The sequence below is a fragment of the Podarcis erhardii genome, assembly GCF_964252035.2.
Source record: "Podarcis erhardii genome assembly, chromosome: 1".
NCBI lineage: Eukaryota > Metazoa > Chordata > Lepidosauria > Squamata > Lacertidae > Podarcis > Podarcis erhardii.
The window spans coordinates 139596937-139613549 of record NC_138497.1 but is presented as its reverse complement, the minus strand read 5'-3'; the positions used below and the strand labels follow the sequence as shown (position 1 = coordinate 139613549).

The 16613-nt window shown below is 41.3% G+C and overlaps 1 protein-coding gene across 41 annotated transcripts in view; it reads left to right on the top strand.

The window, feature by feature from the left end:
* Positions 1 to 16613, top strand: part of MAP2 (microtubule associated protein 2) — a 343536-nt gene that overhangs the window by 189252 nt on the left and 137671 nt on the right. The window contains exon 6 of one of the 41 annotated variants that reach the window (XM_081851841.1): positions 9879 to 9917. The exons of the other annotated variants lie outside the window; for them this stretch is intronic. The gene's annotated coding sequence lies outside the window, so the exon portion shown is untranslated. The remainder of the gene's footprint in view (positions 1 to 9878; positions 9918 to 16613) is intronic. 41 annotated transcript variants of the gene reach the window in all.

Genomic DNA, 16613 nt, shown 5'->3' with positions numbered 1-16613 from the left:
ATATTTTAAATAAAAAAATCTCAAACTGGTTTACAAGTTTCATGATGGGAGAAGTTACAGTTGCCAGACAACTCCTAGCCATACATCTTTTAAGGCAGAGGTTGTCAACCCTAAATAAAAAAATTCCTTCCAGTAGCACCTTAAAGACCAACTAAGTTAGTTCTTGGTATGAGCTTTCGTGTGCATGCACACTTCTTCAGTGTATCTGAAGAAGTGTGCATGCACACGAAAGCTCATACCAAGAACTAACTTAGTTGGTCTTTAAGGTGCTACTGGAAGGATTTTTTTTTAATTTTTTTATTTTGTTTTGACTATGGCAGAACAACACGGCTACCTATCTGTAATGTTGTCAGCCCTGTTATGTAGAGCAATTGTCTGATGCTATATAAGACAGTCCTTTGTATGAAAAGTCGAGATAACAGGGGGAATAAAAACCAGCCAAGAGTAGAAAGTTCAGGATCCCAGAGTTTGACCTGAAGTTTCCCCTGAAAGGTTTCCCCTTCAAGAGAAGCAGTGTCTGTTTTAGTCCGTGAGCAACATGCCCCCGGTGGGTCCTGTTACCTGAGTGAATCCACCTCCTCCTTGTCATTGATACAGCTCTCTGTCCGCTTGCCATTTCCCTCTGGACCCAATTTGCATCACCAACCCAGAGGGCAAGACAAGCAGAGGCTGCTACTGCTGCTGTTTTTCCTTGTTTTTTCCGCTGTTTACACAAAGGAGGCAGGTGAACAGGCAGTTAGAGCAAGAAAGAGCCACACCTATTGCAGGCCTATCTTTTGAGCCTCAATAATGCTGTGTATAGCCCTGTTTTATAAAACCTTTACACTCATTATAACCTGAATACAGTAGTCAAGGTTGAACAGACAACACTGGTCATGTACACTGTCTCTACAGTCTACACACTGTGCCAGAGATAAACATTTTAGCATGGGGACAAAAGTCTACACTGTTGCCCCCCCTTGCAGATTCATGCCCCCTCGCCCCTGCCCCTGCACAGGCTTCCTTTTCTTGGTGGCGGCAGCAGCAGATCTGAAGGGGAGCTAGTTACCATCAGGCAAACTATCCCTCTTCGGCTGCTGAGCCACCACTACTGTCCAATTGGCTGTGTCCAAGCAGATCAAAGGGCGACTGGGTCCTACTTCTCCAGGTCCAAGGAAACAGGGTGTCCCGGACTTTACCAGCTCCCATTCCCAGCCTTGACCACAGCACTGTCCCACCCCTTCTGAGCACCCAGGACTTGAGGGAAGCAGCTTCCAAAGTCTCTTTTATGTCTACACCTTGCATGGGACGTGCAAAGGAGTGTAAAGGAGACACTCCTCAATTCTGTCCTGTGCTGAACAGGTCGCCCCAGGCAGGGGTGGGGGGAATCAAGAGTCAAGTCCTGTAAGGCAAGCTGATATGACCCCTGCTGATCTATTTTTGTGAGGGCTTCCTGGAGAAGCCTCTTTGTGTCTCATTCCATGCAAGCTTCCTTCTCCCAGTGGTAGTGCAGGAGGGGGACAAAGGGGATAAAATTTCTCCTCTTCATTCCTCTTCCCCCACCAGTGGGAGGGTAGATATAGGTCAGCTTAGGGCTAGCTGGGGGAGACAAGACTGCCTCTTTGCTCTTCTCTTCCATTCTCTGTTCCATCCCTTTTTGTTTTTGTTTTTTTAATGAATATTTATTAGCATTTTTAAAAAAACAAGACAAAAACAAAAATAGACAAAAAAATAACAAAAATACTAAAATCCAAAACTTACAAACAATTAAAAACACATAAAATTTCAGTTACTTATTTTCATTTAACTTGTTTCTCAGACCTCCTCACACCTCCCCTTCTTGTATTCCAATTTAAATTTTTAGCTCAGCAAGTCCTTATTTTTCCTCTTTTCTTCCATATTCTCAATTTATTTTTGCAAACCTTATTTTCATTTAATTTGAACCATTTTAAAAGCCAATTTTAAGTTATCCAAACTTGAACATCAATATTTACACATCATCACTTATTCTTAAACATTTTTCCTAAAGTCGACCAAAATTTCCCTTCCACGGCTTTCCCCATTTTCATACAAATAACGAAAAAAGAATAAAAACAGAACAAATTATAATTGTATACCCTTTGGATTCCCAAACTCCACCCGCCCCCTTCCCGGTTTCATTTTTTTTATATATAAATATTTATTAGAGTTTTTAAATACAAATACACCAATAATAAACAATCTTACTTCTATCACAACGTAGTTTCATCACTTCTTTGGACTCCCTCATGTCTCCCGCTCCCGTTTACATCGTTAAAAGATTTTTCCAAGCAAATTATCAACTTGTTTACGATCTTATATCCACTCAATCAAGTATAATCTAACAATTCTCCATAAAATTTATGTTTTCTTTAATCTCACTTATCATCAAATTCAAAATCTAATTTAGTGGTGGCCAATTTTTTATAATCTAGCATCCTTCTTAACATTCAACCAAATTATGTTTTTGTAAATACATCTTAAATTTCTTCCAGTCTTCCTCAATCCTCTCTTCTCCCAGGTCTCGGATTCTGCCAGTCATCTCGGCTAATTGCATGTAGTCCATCAGCTGCATCTGCCACTCTTCCAGTGTGGGTAGATCTTGAGTTTTCCAGTTTTTTGCGATGAGTATCCTTGCTGCCGTTGTTGCATACATGAAAAATGTTCGGTCCTTCTTTAACACCTTCTGGCCGACAATGCCCAGAAGGAAGGCCTCTGGTTTCTTAGGGAAGGTATACTTAAATACCTTTTTCAGCTCATTATATATCATTTCCCAGAAAGCCTTCACCTTAGGGCATGTCCACCAGAGGTGAAAGAATGTTCCTTCATTTTCTTTACATTTCCAACATTTATTATCAGACGAATGGTATATTTTGGCAAGTTTAACTGGGGTCATGTACCATCTATATATCATTTTCATTACATTTTCCTTCAGAGCATTACATGCAGTGAAGTTCAGCCCAGTGGTCCATAACCTTTCCCAGTCCTCGAACATAATGTTATACCCAATGTCCTGTGCCCACTTTATCATAGCCGATTTAACCATTTCGTCTTGTGTGTTCCATTTTAACAGCAAGTTATACATTCTAGATAGTACCTTAGTCTTTGGTTCTAACAATTCTGTTTCTAACTTCGATTTCTCCACCTGGAACCCTAACTTTTTGTCCCCTTCCCGGTTTCAGTCCCCAACAAGTGTCCATCAGACTCGATATACTGTTTAGCCTGGAGATCTCACATCCGAGGCTCTTAATTCTCTCTCAGTTCCTCTCTGCCGGTCTTTTTGATAGTCCTTAATATTGAACCCCAAATCTCGGAGAGGCTCCGGCCCAACAAGATCCATATTTCTTCCAGCCAGACCTCCATACTTAAAAGTTAGGCCTATGGGGTACTCCAAATCTTGTTTCATACTCCTTTCAAGTCCAAATGTCCCCAAAGCTCCAACTTCCTTGATCAAATTTCTAATCCTTCGGTCTTCAGATCTCCACATAAGAAGATCTCTCAATTTTCCACTCTCCAATTCAGGCCCGACTTTCCACATCAGGTTTTTGTTTTGCTTTGTTGCCATCATGTCAGGCCTCAAATTACAGCTCTCCTTTAACATCTGCAAAATTACAGCTCCTTCTTCCTTTTCTTCAGGAGCAACATATGTCTCCTTCTCCATAATCTCAAAGCTCTCGAAGTTCTCTGTTAGTCCAATTGAATAGGCTTCCTGTTTCAAATCCTTATCAGTTTCAACAAGGTTGTTTCCTTTAAGTCCAGAGTAATAACATTTTTAGCCAAAACATCGATTTGGCCTTGTAACTTTCCCAGGAGAACGAAAGCTCTGTCTAATTCAACCTGGATTTCCCCTCCAGCCATTCTTGTAGTGTCCCTAAACCCCCTCTAGAGGGAATTTAGTTCCTTAGTATTCCTTTCAGCTCAAGTCCAAAAGTCAAGTTAGTTTGTATCAGCCCTTCCTTATTTTCAACAAATTGTAACAAATATAACCAGCAGAAGCAACAAAAGCAGGTTCTCTTTTTCCGTCTTGACAGCTAACTTGACAGCTGTCAAACTCTTCCGTACTTCGTCAGCAGGCTCTCTCGCAGGACGCTCCTGGATCTGGGGGGGTGAAACTTCAGCTCCCAAAATTAGTTTTTTATCCTCCAGTAAAATTTCTTATAATGTCAAACCATGAAGTTTAAATCTTTTACAAAAAGAAAAGAAAAAATTCTCTCGACCTTAGTTGGCAGGTCCTTTGCTTTAAATTATTTACAAAGGGGGGGGGCTTCCTTTTTAAACCTTCCCCACTCGTTCCTAATTCATCCAAAAATTTTCTTTAAAATTCCAATTTCCGTACTACTCACGGGTTGTTGCTTTTAAGTCCAATTGATCAAAGGAAAAAGTCAGTGCTCTCCGACAATGGCTTGCGGCTTCACTCCACAGAAGAAGCGGTCTACTCTCAGCACCACGCCGCACCCCGTCCCCGTTCCGGAGCCTTTAAAAAGGCTCCTTCGCAGATTGGGGGGGCGCAAATGGTGCCCGCCGAGTCACCAAGCTCACAGGCTTCCGCGCCTGTGATTTTTAAGGGTCCCCGTGTCGCCGCGGCGGCAAGACCCACTCCTGTAGAGCCGATTCCCTCCGGAGCTCGGAGGGAATCCGCCATTAGCCGATGGCGCTAACCCGGAAGCCGCCTGTTCCATCCCTTTTTGTCATCTCCCTAACCTGCTGTATGGCACTACACAGGTCACTTCAACTAAAGACTCACAAAGATTTAGTGCATATGTTTATGTTTTAGCGTCCTGTTATTAGGATAAGGCTGATAGGCATTCTCTAATTTTGCAACCTATGTTGACAGACAAACTCAGTCTAGTGCCCAGAATTCTTTGAGAGAAAGAATGTGCTTTAAAAGGTGCATGTAGCCTAGGACTAATCTAAACACTGAGCAATCTGTTTCACTATTCATTAGACTGTCTATGGTTTTATGCTTTTAGAAGCAAATCAGTGTCTTTCCAATAAACTATGAGCCAACTGAACTTTTTGGGTGTGATGTAGGGGAAGGAAAATCATCCCCAAAATGTGATGTATTGTATTAATAAAACGCTTCCAAATTTGTTCTACTTTGGTTGTATACTGCTCAAAGAGAGCTACTACCAGCCAGCAGCATTGTCAGATATATGATACTTCTAAAATAAACTGGTAAGTATGCAAGAAGCAGCAGGCTTATATTTTTATTATTATTAAAATCATTACCGATTTCCCTAGCCAGTCTTAATCTGTCATGCTGCCGCCCCACAAATGCAAATTGTATTTCATTCTTAAGTCAACATACATTTACATGATGAATAAACAGAATTACATGGGTGAAAAATAGACGCAAAGTGACCCTGAATGGGCCGGTTCTTGTTAAATGTGGAGCATGACCAGATTAGAGAGGGCTCTGCTGTCTTTAGTAGCTGAGTTGTAGGGAGAAAGTGCAAAGTTCGTACATACATTTAAATAAATAAACATTTAAATGAACAGTGACCTTCTGTCTGAGAATAAAATCTTTTTTCATTCTTTCCTCCCCTCTGTGGGAAACATGACAATGTTAATTAATCCCTGGAGAATTATTTCATACAAGCACTGTTCTGAGCAAAGGAAGTCTTCTGAGATTGTATGAATGCCAGCCCCACAGTCAAAGTGCTGCCAAAAGAAAATTCACAATGCTTTGTCAGTGTTTGACCTGGTAAAGCTTTCATATTCAAAGGAAAATTGTTTTCAGATCTTCTCCAAAACTGTAAATTGTAAAGCTTTGGAGTGATAGATAATGTCAATTGTATGATATATATTAGTATTAATGCTGGTCGGCCGCATTCTTGGACTGAAAGACAAACTAGCACAGAGGTTGGTGTTTCTCTGTGTAATTGCCTGTAGCACTCTTTGCTGTTTAGCACCAGTGCCATGGCTTGAAGGAGGAAATTTCATGAAATGTGATATTAAAAGGAAATAGGGTTTAAAAAAATCATTAGTATATGCAATCATTAGCATATGCAACTTGAATATGAACTTCCAACCTATCTGTTAACAAACTCAGGAACAAAACTAGTTGAGCCAACGTATTTTTTAATACCACGACACACTCCTCTGGGGATGCAGTAAAAATGAATAGTGGGAACCTATTTCTCTTCCTCAACCTGGGTAGCTCCTATCATTTTATGATGTACATACTAAAGGTTCCTCATTGATACAAGCAGGAATTGGCCAAACTGATGTGAAGTGTGTCCACCCTTAATCAGTCTACCCAGGCAGCTTTCCAATCTTGCCAGCCAACTCCCTTAAGAGCATCACCCAGACAGAACAGAAGTAGCTAAATTGAGGCTTCTGTAAAACTGTATACAACCCCAAAGCAAAACTTTGGAATATTCTTAAACAATGGGGAAGGTTTAATCAGGCTAAAAGGGACATAAATCCAGTCATTTTGGGAAATGTTGTTATTCATTGACGTCATTGCCGCTGTTATATGGCTTACTACTGCTTTTGCTTTCATGTGTTTTTGTGTGCTTATGTGCTATATTTTATCTTTTTACGTATCCTGCTATGGGTACCTTTGGGTGAAGGGCAAGTAATAATTACAACTAATAAATAAATTAATGTATAATATATTTTTTATCAATGCACATTTAGATGTTGTAGGTTAAAAGAAAGCTAGAGCAGAGTAGTTGAGTTGGGGAGCATTAATTTAACCTTTGTTTTCAAGACTGAAGTCTCTGCTTTTACTTCACCGAGGCTATGCTGTTCAAACACACCGAGACATCCTCATAGAAATAGAGGTACAACTGAGCATCACACACTCAGTAGCAAACATATTTTGCCAGAGTTTCACCAGACATGCTTCCATTGAGTTTCAGATATTATTCTGATGTGTCAAATACTATTTTGTAGTGGCCCAGTTAACTATGTCATCTATACGAAGATGACTAAAAAGGAAAAAAAAAAACGAACAGGGGAATGAGGCATGGTCTTCAAGAAATATTTGCATTGCTGTTGTTTCTGATAGCACCTGAACAAAGGGAAGTGATCCGATGCTTGTAAAGTGGCTTGGATCTGCATACTGGATAAACTCTCTGAATTTGGTCTCTGATCCAAAGACAAGGTGAGCAGGTAGGAGGGAAATCTGTAGAAAGATTGCTAGCTATCCTATGTGGCTTCCATACCATAGTGAGATGTCCAATTTGGCCTCAGTGACACATGCATTAGTTATAGCCCGTTTGGATTACTGTACATGGGGCTACCTTTGAAAAGTGTTCGGAAAATTCAGCTGGTTCAAAGAGCTGCAGCTGGATTGCTGACTGTTGCTGATTATAGGACTCATAGGACTCCTTTGCTAGAACAGCTCCACTGGCATAAAAATTTATTTAAAATAAAAAAATTATTTAGGAAAAAATAGAACAGCTCCACTGGCTGTTTCCAGGCACAATTTGCTGGCTATGACCTATAAAGCCCTACACAGCTTAGAGCCAAGCTATCTGAAAGACCATGTTCCCTCATACCCAAGTTTTGAGATCTTTGGGAATGCCCTTCTCTTGGTCACACAGGCACATGTGGCAAAGGGCTTCCCCGGTGGCTACTCCCAAAGTTTGGGACTCACTTCCTAGAGAAGTTAGACTGGCTCCCTCCTTGCTGTCCTTCCAACAGCAGGTGAAGACTTTCTTATTTCAACAGGCTTTTGGAAACTGACGGCTTTTAATGAAAGTGTGTGTATTTCTATCATTGCTTAATTGTTTTTAATTCTTTTTTCTATGTTCTTAGCAATTCTTATTTTAATCTGTAAAATGCCTTAGTCCCATCAGGGAAAAAGGCAGGGAATAATAATAATAATAATAATAATAATAATAATAATAATAATAAGCAGTCAGGTGGTATTTAAACTACTTTGTTAATCTTCAGCACAATCACTGAGAAGTTGTTGAAAGAAGTTGAAGGCTTACTCTAGTTCCATTAATTGACAGGAGATCAGGCTAGTGATAATAATAATGCAAATTAATAGATCCACTCCTGCAAACATGTCTAAAATTGGGACACAGACTGTGTTTAGCCTGGGATTATACAGTCAGAGGTGGCACCAGCTGCTGCAAGTTCCTTACTTAACATCAGAATTCAATAAAAGCTGGGACTAGGGGAGGAAATTCTCCTCCCTTTGGCATAGTTAAGAGGGTGCTTGATTCTGCTTCTGAATAGATTTTTATATCACATGTTGAGTGTGGAGTGGGCAAAAGAATGCTTGGCTTCTAAGGACCAGATTCGGCATCAGAGATGTCTGCTGTTCATATGTCTGTCCTAATCACATAGACATGCCCGACTCCCCACTTTATAAGTTATTAATGGCTGTTATTAATGGCCTCGGACTAAAACATAGCTGAATACAGTCCATTGCTTTCTATGTGGAGTGTACATGCAGGGATGGGGAAGAGCCATGATGCTCTGCGTGTTACAGGACAGACATACTTGGAGATGACTGACTCATTCATATGGGAAAGGAGCTCTTGCATCTTCCCACCGCTGATCCAAAGAAATGAACGAGGGAGGACAAATTCCATGGCTTGAAACCATTCTGTGAACTTGAAAGAGTTGCTTCAGTGGCCTCATGCTACTTGCTGAGCCAATGAGTGCTTTTTCTGATAAGAGTTATTGTTGTTTTGAAGTCTTTTTGAAAGCAAATATGTTTTCTAGCTTTGTATATTTCAAACACACAAACAGTACTATATGGGTGACTGCATAACATTAAATTAACACTGTGTACTTACTGGTTGTTTAAGGTAAGTGTCATATAACAATTTTTATTGTAAGAGCTTTAATATTTTTCAAAATAGTCGCTTAAAGAAAAACCGGATAGCTGTTGGACTAATAATTAGCCTACACAGCTTATTGCCCTGTTTACACTGATGGAGGTGTTGTCCCTTAAATCTCTGGCCAACATCTATAATGGCTCTCCAGGCATTACAAATACTCATTTTGGGAGTAGTCCTTAGTAATTTAAAATACTGTTTCTACCTTATTTCTTCACATATCATTGGTCATATCTGTTAATTAAAGCTTTCATGTTGTACTATTCACTACAATTCTATGAATTCATTTTACAAAGCTGAATGCATAATAATTAGCAAAAAGAAGAGAATCCTAAATATATCATGCTTCTTGGGTTATTTTTAGACATGTGCACCCACATACCGCTGGTACCCTCATTGCCTTTGGGAGCTGAAAACCCCATCTGTAAATTTCGGATTAGATCCTTGTGTTAATGGTGTTTTTGTTAGTATGAAAGAAACATGCGTGCATATGAAAACTCATTGTGTGTCAGTACTGGCTGAAGCTGTTCTGACAGCTAAATATTTTCCAGGAGGAACCATTCAGCAAAATAAAATCTGTCAAGGCATTTCTGCTGCCATGGACTGCTGAACGTTATGGTGATGGTGAAAATACTGCAATGCACCAAGTGTGTGCTAGAACTAGCTCTCACTTAAAGGTTAAAAGATGATATTACCTCTCCTCCCCCTCCCCAGCATGTAGGCGGTATTTTAATCAAGTTCTCATGGTAACAAACATAGCAATTTGAAAGTGCTGGAACCAACAGAAAATTGGCCTCCCCCCCCCTTCCTGTGCTTGAGGTGGGGGTGTTAAATCAATACAACTGCAGGGTTAACAAATAACAATTGCAAGACCTCTAATGCTGGAAGAATGCCAAAAAAGGATGTTTTATGTTAGTGAATTCGGAAAACAGACACTCCAAAATCTACCTTTCTGGAAAAAGGAGCCAAAAAGTGTATGATTCAAACACATTTTGAGTAGGGATGCTTCCCCCCCACCCACCCCCCACCTTCTGAGTTAGTGGTCATGATTTTCTTTGCTTTCCACCATGCTGCCAGCTTGCATTTTCTGGAATTTGTCGAGATACTACTGCAGTGGTAATGTGCATGTTTAGATTCTTTTAAAAAAATAAAATCCTTCTTTTTGTCTTTGACATCTTGCATGTAAACTTCATGTAAAGTTGTGCAAGAGGAGCAATTATTCTGAAATGTCACTGCACTCTGCTCTCCTTTGAAGTTGACATGTTTTTCCTTTAACTCAGGATGTTGTTGTTTGTACCAGTACTGGGGTCCATGCATGCCCTTTTTACACACACACACACACACACACACACGCTTTGGGCTAGCAGGAAGAGGAAGGTGATCCAGCTTGCTTTCAAACTGCAACTTCTTTCCTTGTAGGGAAGGAGAATTCAGTGTGTATCATTTACTAGATCAGGCCCCATAAGAGGTAAATTGATGTATGCCAGAATACAGAGTATTGGTGTAATCTAGTCTAATAATAATAATAATAATAATAATAATAATAAAAATTTTTATTTATATCCCGCCCTCCCCAGCCGAAGCCGGGCTCAGGGCGGCTTACAACAATAAAACAGTACAACAGTACAACACAACACAACACTCTAAAATCATTCATTATAAAATTAATTCAATCAAACGAATGGCAACCATTGGGCCAGAGCTCCGCGAAGATTGCCGAAGGAGGGAGTCAGGCTGTGCCCTGGCCAAAGGCCTGGTGGAACAGCTCTGTCTTGCAGGCCCTGCGGAAAGATGTCAAGTCCCGCAGGGCCCTAGTCTCTTGTGACAGAGTGTTCCACCAGATCGGAGCCACAGCCGAAAAAGCCCTGGCTCTGGTTGAGGCCAGCCTAACCTCTCTGTGGCCTGGGACCTCCAAGATGTTTTTATTTGAAGACCGTAAGTTTCTCTGTGGGACATACCAGGAGAGGCGGTCCCGTAGGTACGAGGGTCCTAGGCCGTATAGAGCCAACTGCTTAGCTTGGCAGAGATGGAAAAATGCCGCCTTTGTTATAGCTGCAATCTGCGCCTCCATGGAAAGGGAGGTGTCGAAGATTACACCCAAACTCTTAACGGACGGTGCTGGCACTAATTGCGCCCCTGCAAGAGATGGGAGTTGCCCCCCCAATCCCATATCGTCCCGTCCCAGCCACAGGACCTCTGTCTTCGAAGGATTTAGCTTCAACCGGCTCCCACGTAACCATCCAGCCACAGCTTCCAGACATCTGGTCAGTGTGTCTGGGGCCGAGTCAGGATGGCCATCCATCAACAGATAGAGTTTGGTGTCATCAGCATACTGATGGCAACCCAGCCCAAAACTCTGGACAAGCTGGGCGAGGGGGCGCATAAAGATGTTGAAAAGCATCGGGGAGAGTATCGCACCCTGAGCTACTCCACACACCAAGGAGTGGCGCGATGACAATTCTCCCCCAAGCGCCACCCTCTGTCCTCGACCAGAGAGAAACGAGCGCAGCCATTGAAGGACTGTGCCCTGGATCCCCATGTCGTCAAGGCGGTGGTCCAGGAGTTCGTGATCGACCATGTCGAAAGCTGCTGACAGATCTAGAAGAATCAGCAGCCCCGACCCGCCTCGATCCAGCTGTCTACGAAGATCATCTGTTAGGACAACCAGAGCCGTCTCGGTCCCATGACCAGCGCGGAAGCCGGACTGGAATGGATCCAGAGCCGATGTTTCATCCAGAAACCCACCAAGCTGTTCAGCAACCGCTCTCTCAATCACCTTACCCAGGAATGGAAGATTCAAAACCGGGCGGTAATTGGTTAGATCTAAGGGATCTAATGATGTTTTCTTTAAGAGCGGGCGCACCACTGCCTCCTTCAGTTCCCCTGGGAATGTCCCCGTGCCAAGGGACAAATTGATGATATCCCCTAGGAGGGCCCGCACCTCGTCTGGACACGCTCTAACCAGCCAAGACGGGCACGGGTCGAGAGGACAGGTGGTGGGCTTTCCAGCTCGGAGGAGACTGTCCACATCAGCTGGGGATATCCGGTCGAAGTGGTCCAATACTGGACCCGAGGGGACGACTGTTAGTGAGGAACGCAACATAAACAGCCTTGTCATCCTCTTCCACAGTAACCTATCACCTTCCACTACACATGACCTCTATATCTTCCTCTACACATGATCACTGAAATGCAAGATAGCATCACTTATGGCCCTCCTTCCCCAAACTCCTCCCAAACACATTGTGTAAACAACAACGGCCTACCAACAAAATCTACCACAGCTGATTGTCCCAGGAGGCATCCAACAGAATTAGGGACAGTGTTACTAAAGTCCACCAAATTCACCCAGTCACTATCACCTTAGGGAGCACCTGCTCCCCATCCCATCTTGTGTCACACCCAGGGAGGGCCAGCCTTCTGCCAGTTACAAACTTTTGCTCGGAAGGCATCTGGCAACTCTCCTATCATACAGGCTCTCACCCTGTATGTTAACATATGAGAGTGCTGGAGGTGAAATAGTTAAACAAGTTACCCAGTCAGAACCTAGGGGGGTGGAGTCTGAGGGACTATAAAACCAGCTTTGGGAGGGGTGAAGGGGGAGTTCGTTGGGAGTTGGGTGGTTGGTTGGGGTGGGAGGGAATTGGGATAGAGTCTCGGGGGGTAGGTTGAGTTAGCGTAGCGAAGTAAGCTGAGTCAGGAATAGTTAGGAGCTAGGAAGACAAGTAAATATCTGAGAGGTGGTTTAGGGAGTGAGAGCAGATAGTGGAAGTTATAGGTCTGGATAGGCAGCCCATGATTGTAATTGACTGAGACCGTTTATGAAACCACATGCTTGTTAAACTGCAATAAATAAGCAGAAGTTTATGTTCCAATTTAACCCTGACTAGATTCAGTATTGTCCCAGGTAGGGTCTGGGTGGTAGCAGCGAGAAATAAAGTGCTGGCACAGGGATCAATAGACGGTGAAGCGTCCAGGGACCCTGTGTGATCGCCACAGCCACTCCCAGGGACTTCACCAGTCCTTCCCCCCCCCCCGCCCCAATCCTGCTGTTTCCCCTGAAGCAGCTTCATTCTTAAGGACTTGTTGGCACACTTCTGCCTGAAGACTTTTGGCAGATCTAGGAGTTTTACTCATTTTCTTGCAGATGGAATGGTACGGATAGAAATTTAAAAGCACAGGGCTGCTTTTCTTTACAAACTGCACTGCATTCTCACTTTTATGGTTGACAACTCCTTGAGGTCACATAGGTGAGAATGATTACAAGTAGAACTTACTTTGCAGGGTAATGAATCAGTCCTGGACATGGAAATAAAAACATGCCCAATTTAAACTGATTTCAGATCTAACAGAAGACTACAATGATCCATTTAAATCATTCCTACAGTCTTTGGCCTACAACGTGACTTTGGGTGCACTTCTAGCAGTTGCCATAGCTACTGTGAAGAGTCCTTCATTGTCAGTGTGGTAAAACATTTTGTTATTTCTTAATACTCATGGAGTAAAATGTGACTCCACACATCCCACTTGTAATGCATTTCATTAATAATGGGTTCATACACCTCTTTAATCAACTAAAAATATTATATTATTTACACAAGGTTGCCTTTAAATGTGGTAGATTGTGTTTTAAGGAATAGTTGCTTTTATTTGTTTAGAGGGCCTGGTTTAACAATATGCCATTCTTCGCCATGCGACTGTTTATTTAGGATGCAAGTTTATGATGATTAATGTTTTATACTCAGAGGTTGAGGTAACGGTTTTTACAGCAGAAGTCTAGCAGCAATAATTAGCAAGTCATTAAAAAGAAAATTCCAATTTCAGGGACTTGCTTGAGAAGGCAAAAAGACTTTGCTGCCTAAAAAAATACGAAAGCAAGTGCATGGTTACTAACCCAGTCATGTCAGTCTGAGAATCTGAAGGAAACCTGACTGATAAGAGTTTTGAAGTCTGAATACAGCCTTTTCATTCAACTCAGTTAGCAGAGGGCATGAATCATCTCTCAAACAGAGACAGTCCCTTTGGGTCAGAGCTGAGGTCATTGAAGGGACAGACTGCTTTCCTTAAGTGAATAAGGAAATGCACAAGACTTCATTCTGTGCCCTGCAGCATCCATTTCGATACATATGTTATTAGTATACAACATCCCATTAAGGATGCAAGTTAGAGCTTCTGGATACATATGTAAGGGCCTTCTGAAATTACTTTTTAGACAGAATGTCTGCCGCTCTGTTCATCTTGCTTTTCTCTGGGCAAAATTGTTTTTCCTCTAATGCCCTAAAAATAATTTCCGCCAGTGCCCCGTCTTTCTGTTTATATGCCTAGCTGTTTCATTGTTGTGGTGTCTTACATATGTGTAGCAAAGCAAGAGTAGCTTTTCCACAGCACATTTTGCTGTGGATGAAGCCCTTCTTGTGTGTTTGTCCTAAACTTTAGCAAAGTAACAGTCTGTAAAACCCCATATGCTAGTTGAGCGACATGGGCATAAATAATTGGTTAGGAAGCTGCTTGGGACCTTTGACCTGACAGGACCTAACTGTCAGGAGCCCTGAGCTTCTCTGATATAAGTACTTTCATGGGGAATTAATGAAAGTTGAATTTATAAGTTGGATCAGATGGGGGAAAATATTCTTTAGGTCAGCAAGTACCTACTTAATTCCAGAGAACTCAGGGAAAGAAGTCTTATAATGAGCAGCAAGTTAAGATTTTATGTTTACCATTTTCTTGGTGCTACTGCAGTCAATTATTTTAAACTAAACAGGCCAAGCTCACCTGGCCTGAATCTCCTAAATAGCTTTTGTGAAGGTCATATTAACACAACATGATACTTTAATACTACTGTATAACTGGAGTCAAGCACAGAAGCAGTACTGTTTGAGTTGCAGAGAAATTTCACAGGCTCCAAGCTCTGTGTAGGAATTGCCGTGAGCTGGATTTGTCAAATCTCATTGTAAGAACTTCCACTCATTCCTGATAACACTAATGTTAATTTATGCCACAGCTTTGGACTCTTCAGCATTAAGTGAGCTGTTCCAGGATCTCAATGATTCTAAAAATGTGGAAGGCTTCTGCCATCCTGGAAAACAAAAACAAAAAAATCTACAGATGAGGAAGAAGGAGAATCCACTCAGGGCCACCTCCTAGCAACTGTCCCGTGGGAAGAACTCCAGGAGAAAGCAGGATGTAGCCAAAGGCCACTTCAATGCCCACTCCTCCTGGACGTTCTTTCTTTTTTTTTTAAATAATATTTATTAGAGTTTCCAATAAAAATATATAAACACAAACAACAATAAAAACATACACAAACAAAAAACCAAAAAAACCCAAGTATAATTTCAAACCATATTTTCTTAAACCCAACTTCCCTGACCTCCTCATACCTCCCCCTTCTGTATTCTAATTTCATTATCTAATCAACAAATCCATTCCCTTATTTCCCATAGTTTTTGGTAATTCTGTTCTTTTTCCTTAATCAACACCCCTGAAAACCACATAATTTTTAAACCCATGTCATTCTAGCCTTCATTAATTTTATAGTATTTATTAAGATAGTCTTTAAATTTCTTCCAATCTTATTCCACTGTCTCTTTCTCCTGGTCTCAAATTCTGCCAGTCATCTCTGCCAGTCCCATGTAGTCTGTCATCTTCATCTGCCATTCTTCCAGAGTGGGTAGATCTGGTGTCTTCCAATACTTTGCAATAAGTATCCTTGCTGCTGTTGTGGCATACATAAAAAAAGTTCTGTCCTTCTTTAACACCACATGGCTAACCATACCCAGGAGAAAGGCCTCTGGTTTCTTCAAGAAGGTATATTTAAATACCTTTTTCATTTCATTATATATCATTTCCCAGAAAGCCTTGATCCTTGGGCATGTCCACCAGAGGTGAAAGAATGTACCTTCATTTTCTTTACATTTCCAACATTTATTATCTGATAAGTGGTAAATTTTTACAAGCTTGACTGGGGTCATGTAGCACGTATACATCATTTTCATAATATTCTCTCTCAAGGCGTTACACGCCGTAAATTTCATACCGGTGGTCCACAACCTTTCCCAGTCAGCAAACATAATGTTATGTCCGATATCTTGTGCCCACTTAATCATAGCTGATTTGACCGTTTCATCCTGTGTATTCCATTTCAGCAGCAAGTTATACATTTTTGACAAGTTCTTAGTTTTGGATTCTAACAATTCTGTTTCCAGTTTTGATTTTTCCACCTGAAAGCCAATTTTCTTATCCAACTTATAAACCTCCAGTATTTGATAATAGTGAAGCCAATCTCGCACTTTATCTTTTAGTTTCTTTTAGTTTCTCAAAACTCTGCAGTTTCAGTTTATTACCCTCCTGTTCCAAAATTTCCCAGTATTTCGGCCATTTAGACTCCATATTAAGCCTTTTCACTGCTTTTGCCTCCATTGGTGACAGCCACCTTGGAGTTTTATTCTCCAACAGATCTTTGTATTTAGTCCAAACATTATACAATGCTTTCCTGCCAATATGGTTTTTAAAACCTTTATGAGCTTTAACCTTGTCATACCACAAATATGCATGCCACCCAAAAAAGTTATTGAAACCTTCCAAATCTAAGATATCTGTATTCTCAAGAAGCAGCCAATATTTTAACCAGCAGAAAGCTGCTGATTCATAATAAAGTTTCAAATCTGGCAGGGCAAATCCCCCCCTTTCCTTTACATCAATTAAAATCTTAAATTTTATTCTGGGTTTTTTGCCCTGCCAGATAAATTTAGAAATATCTTGCTGCCAACCCTTGAAACATTCCATCTTATCCACAATTTGCAATGTTTGGAA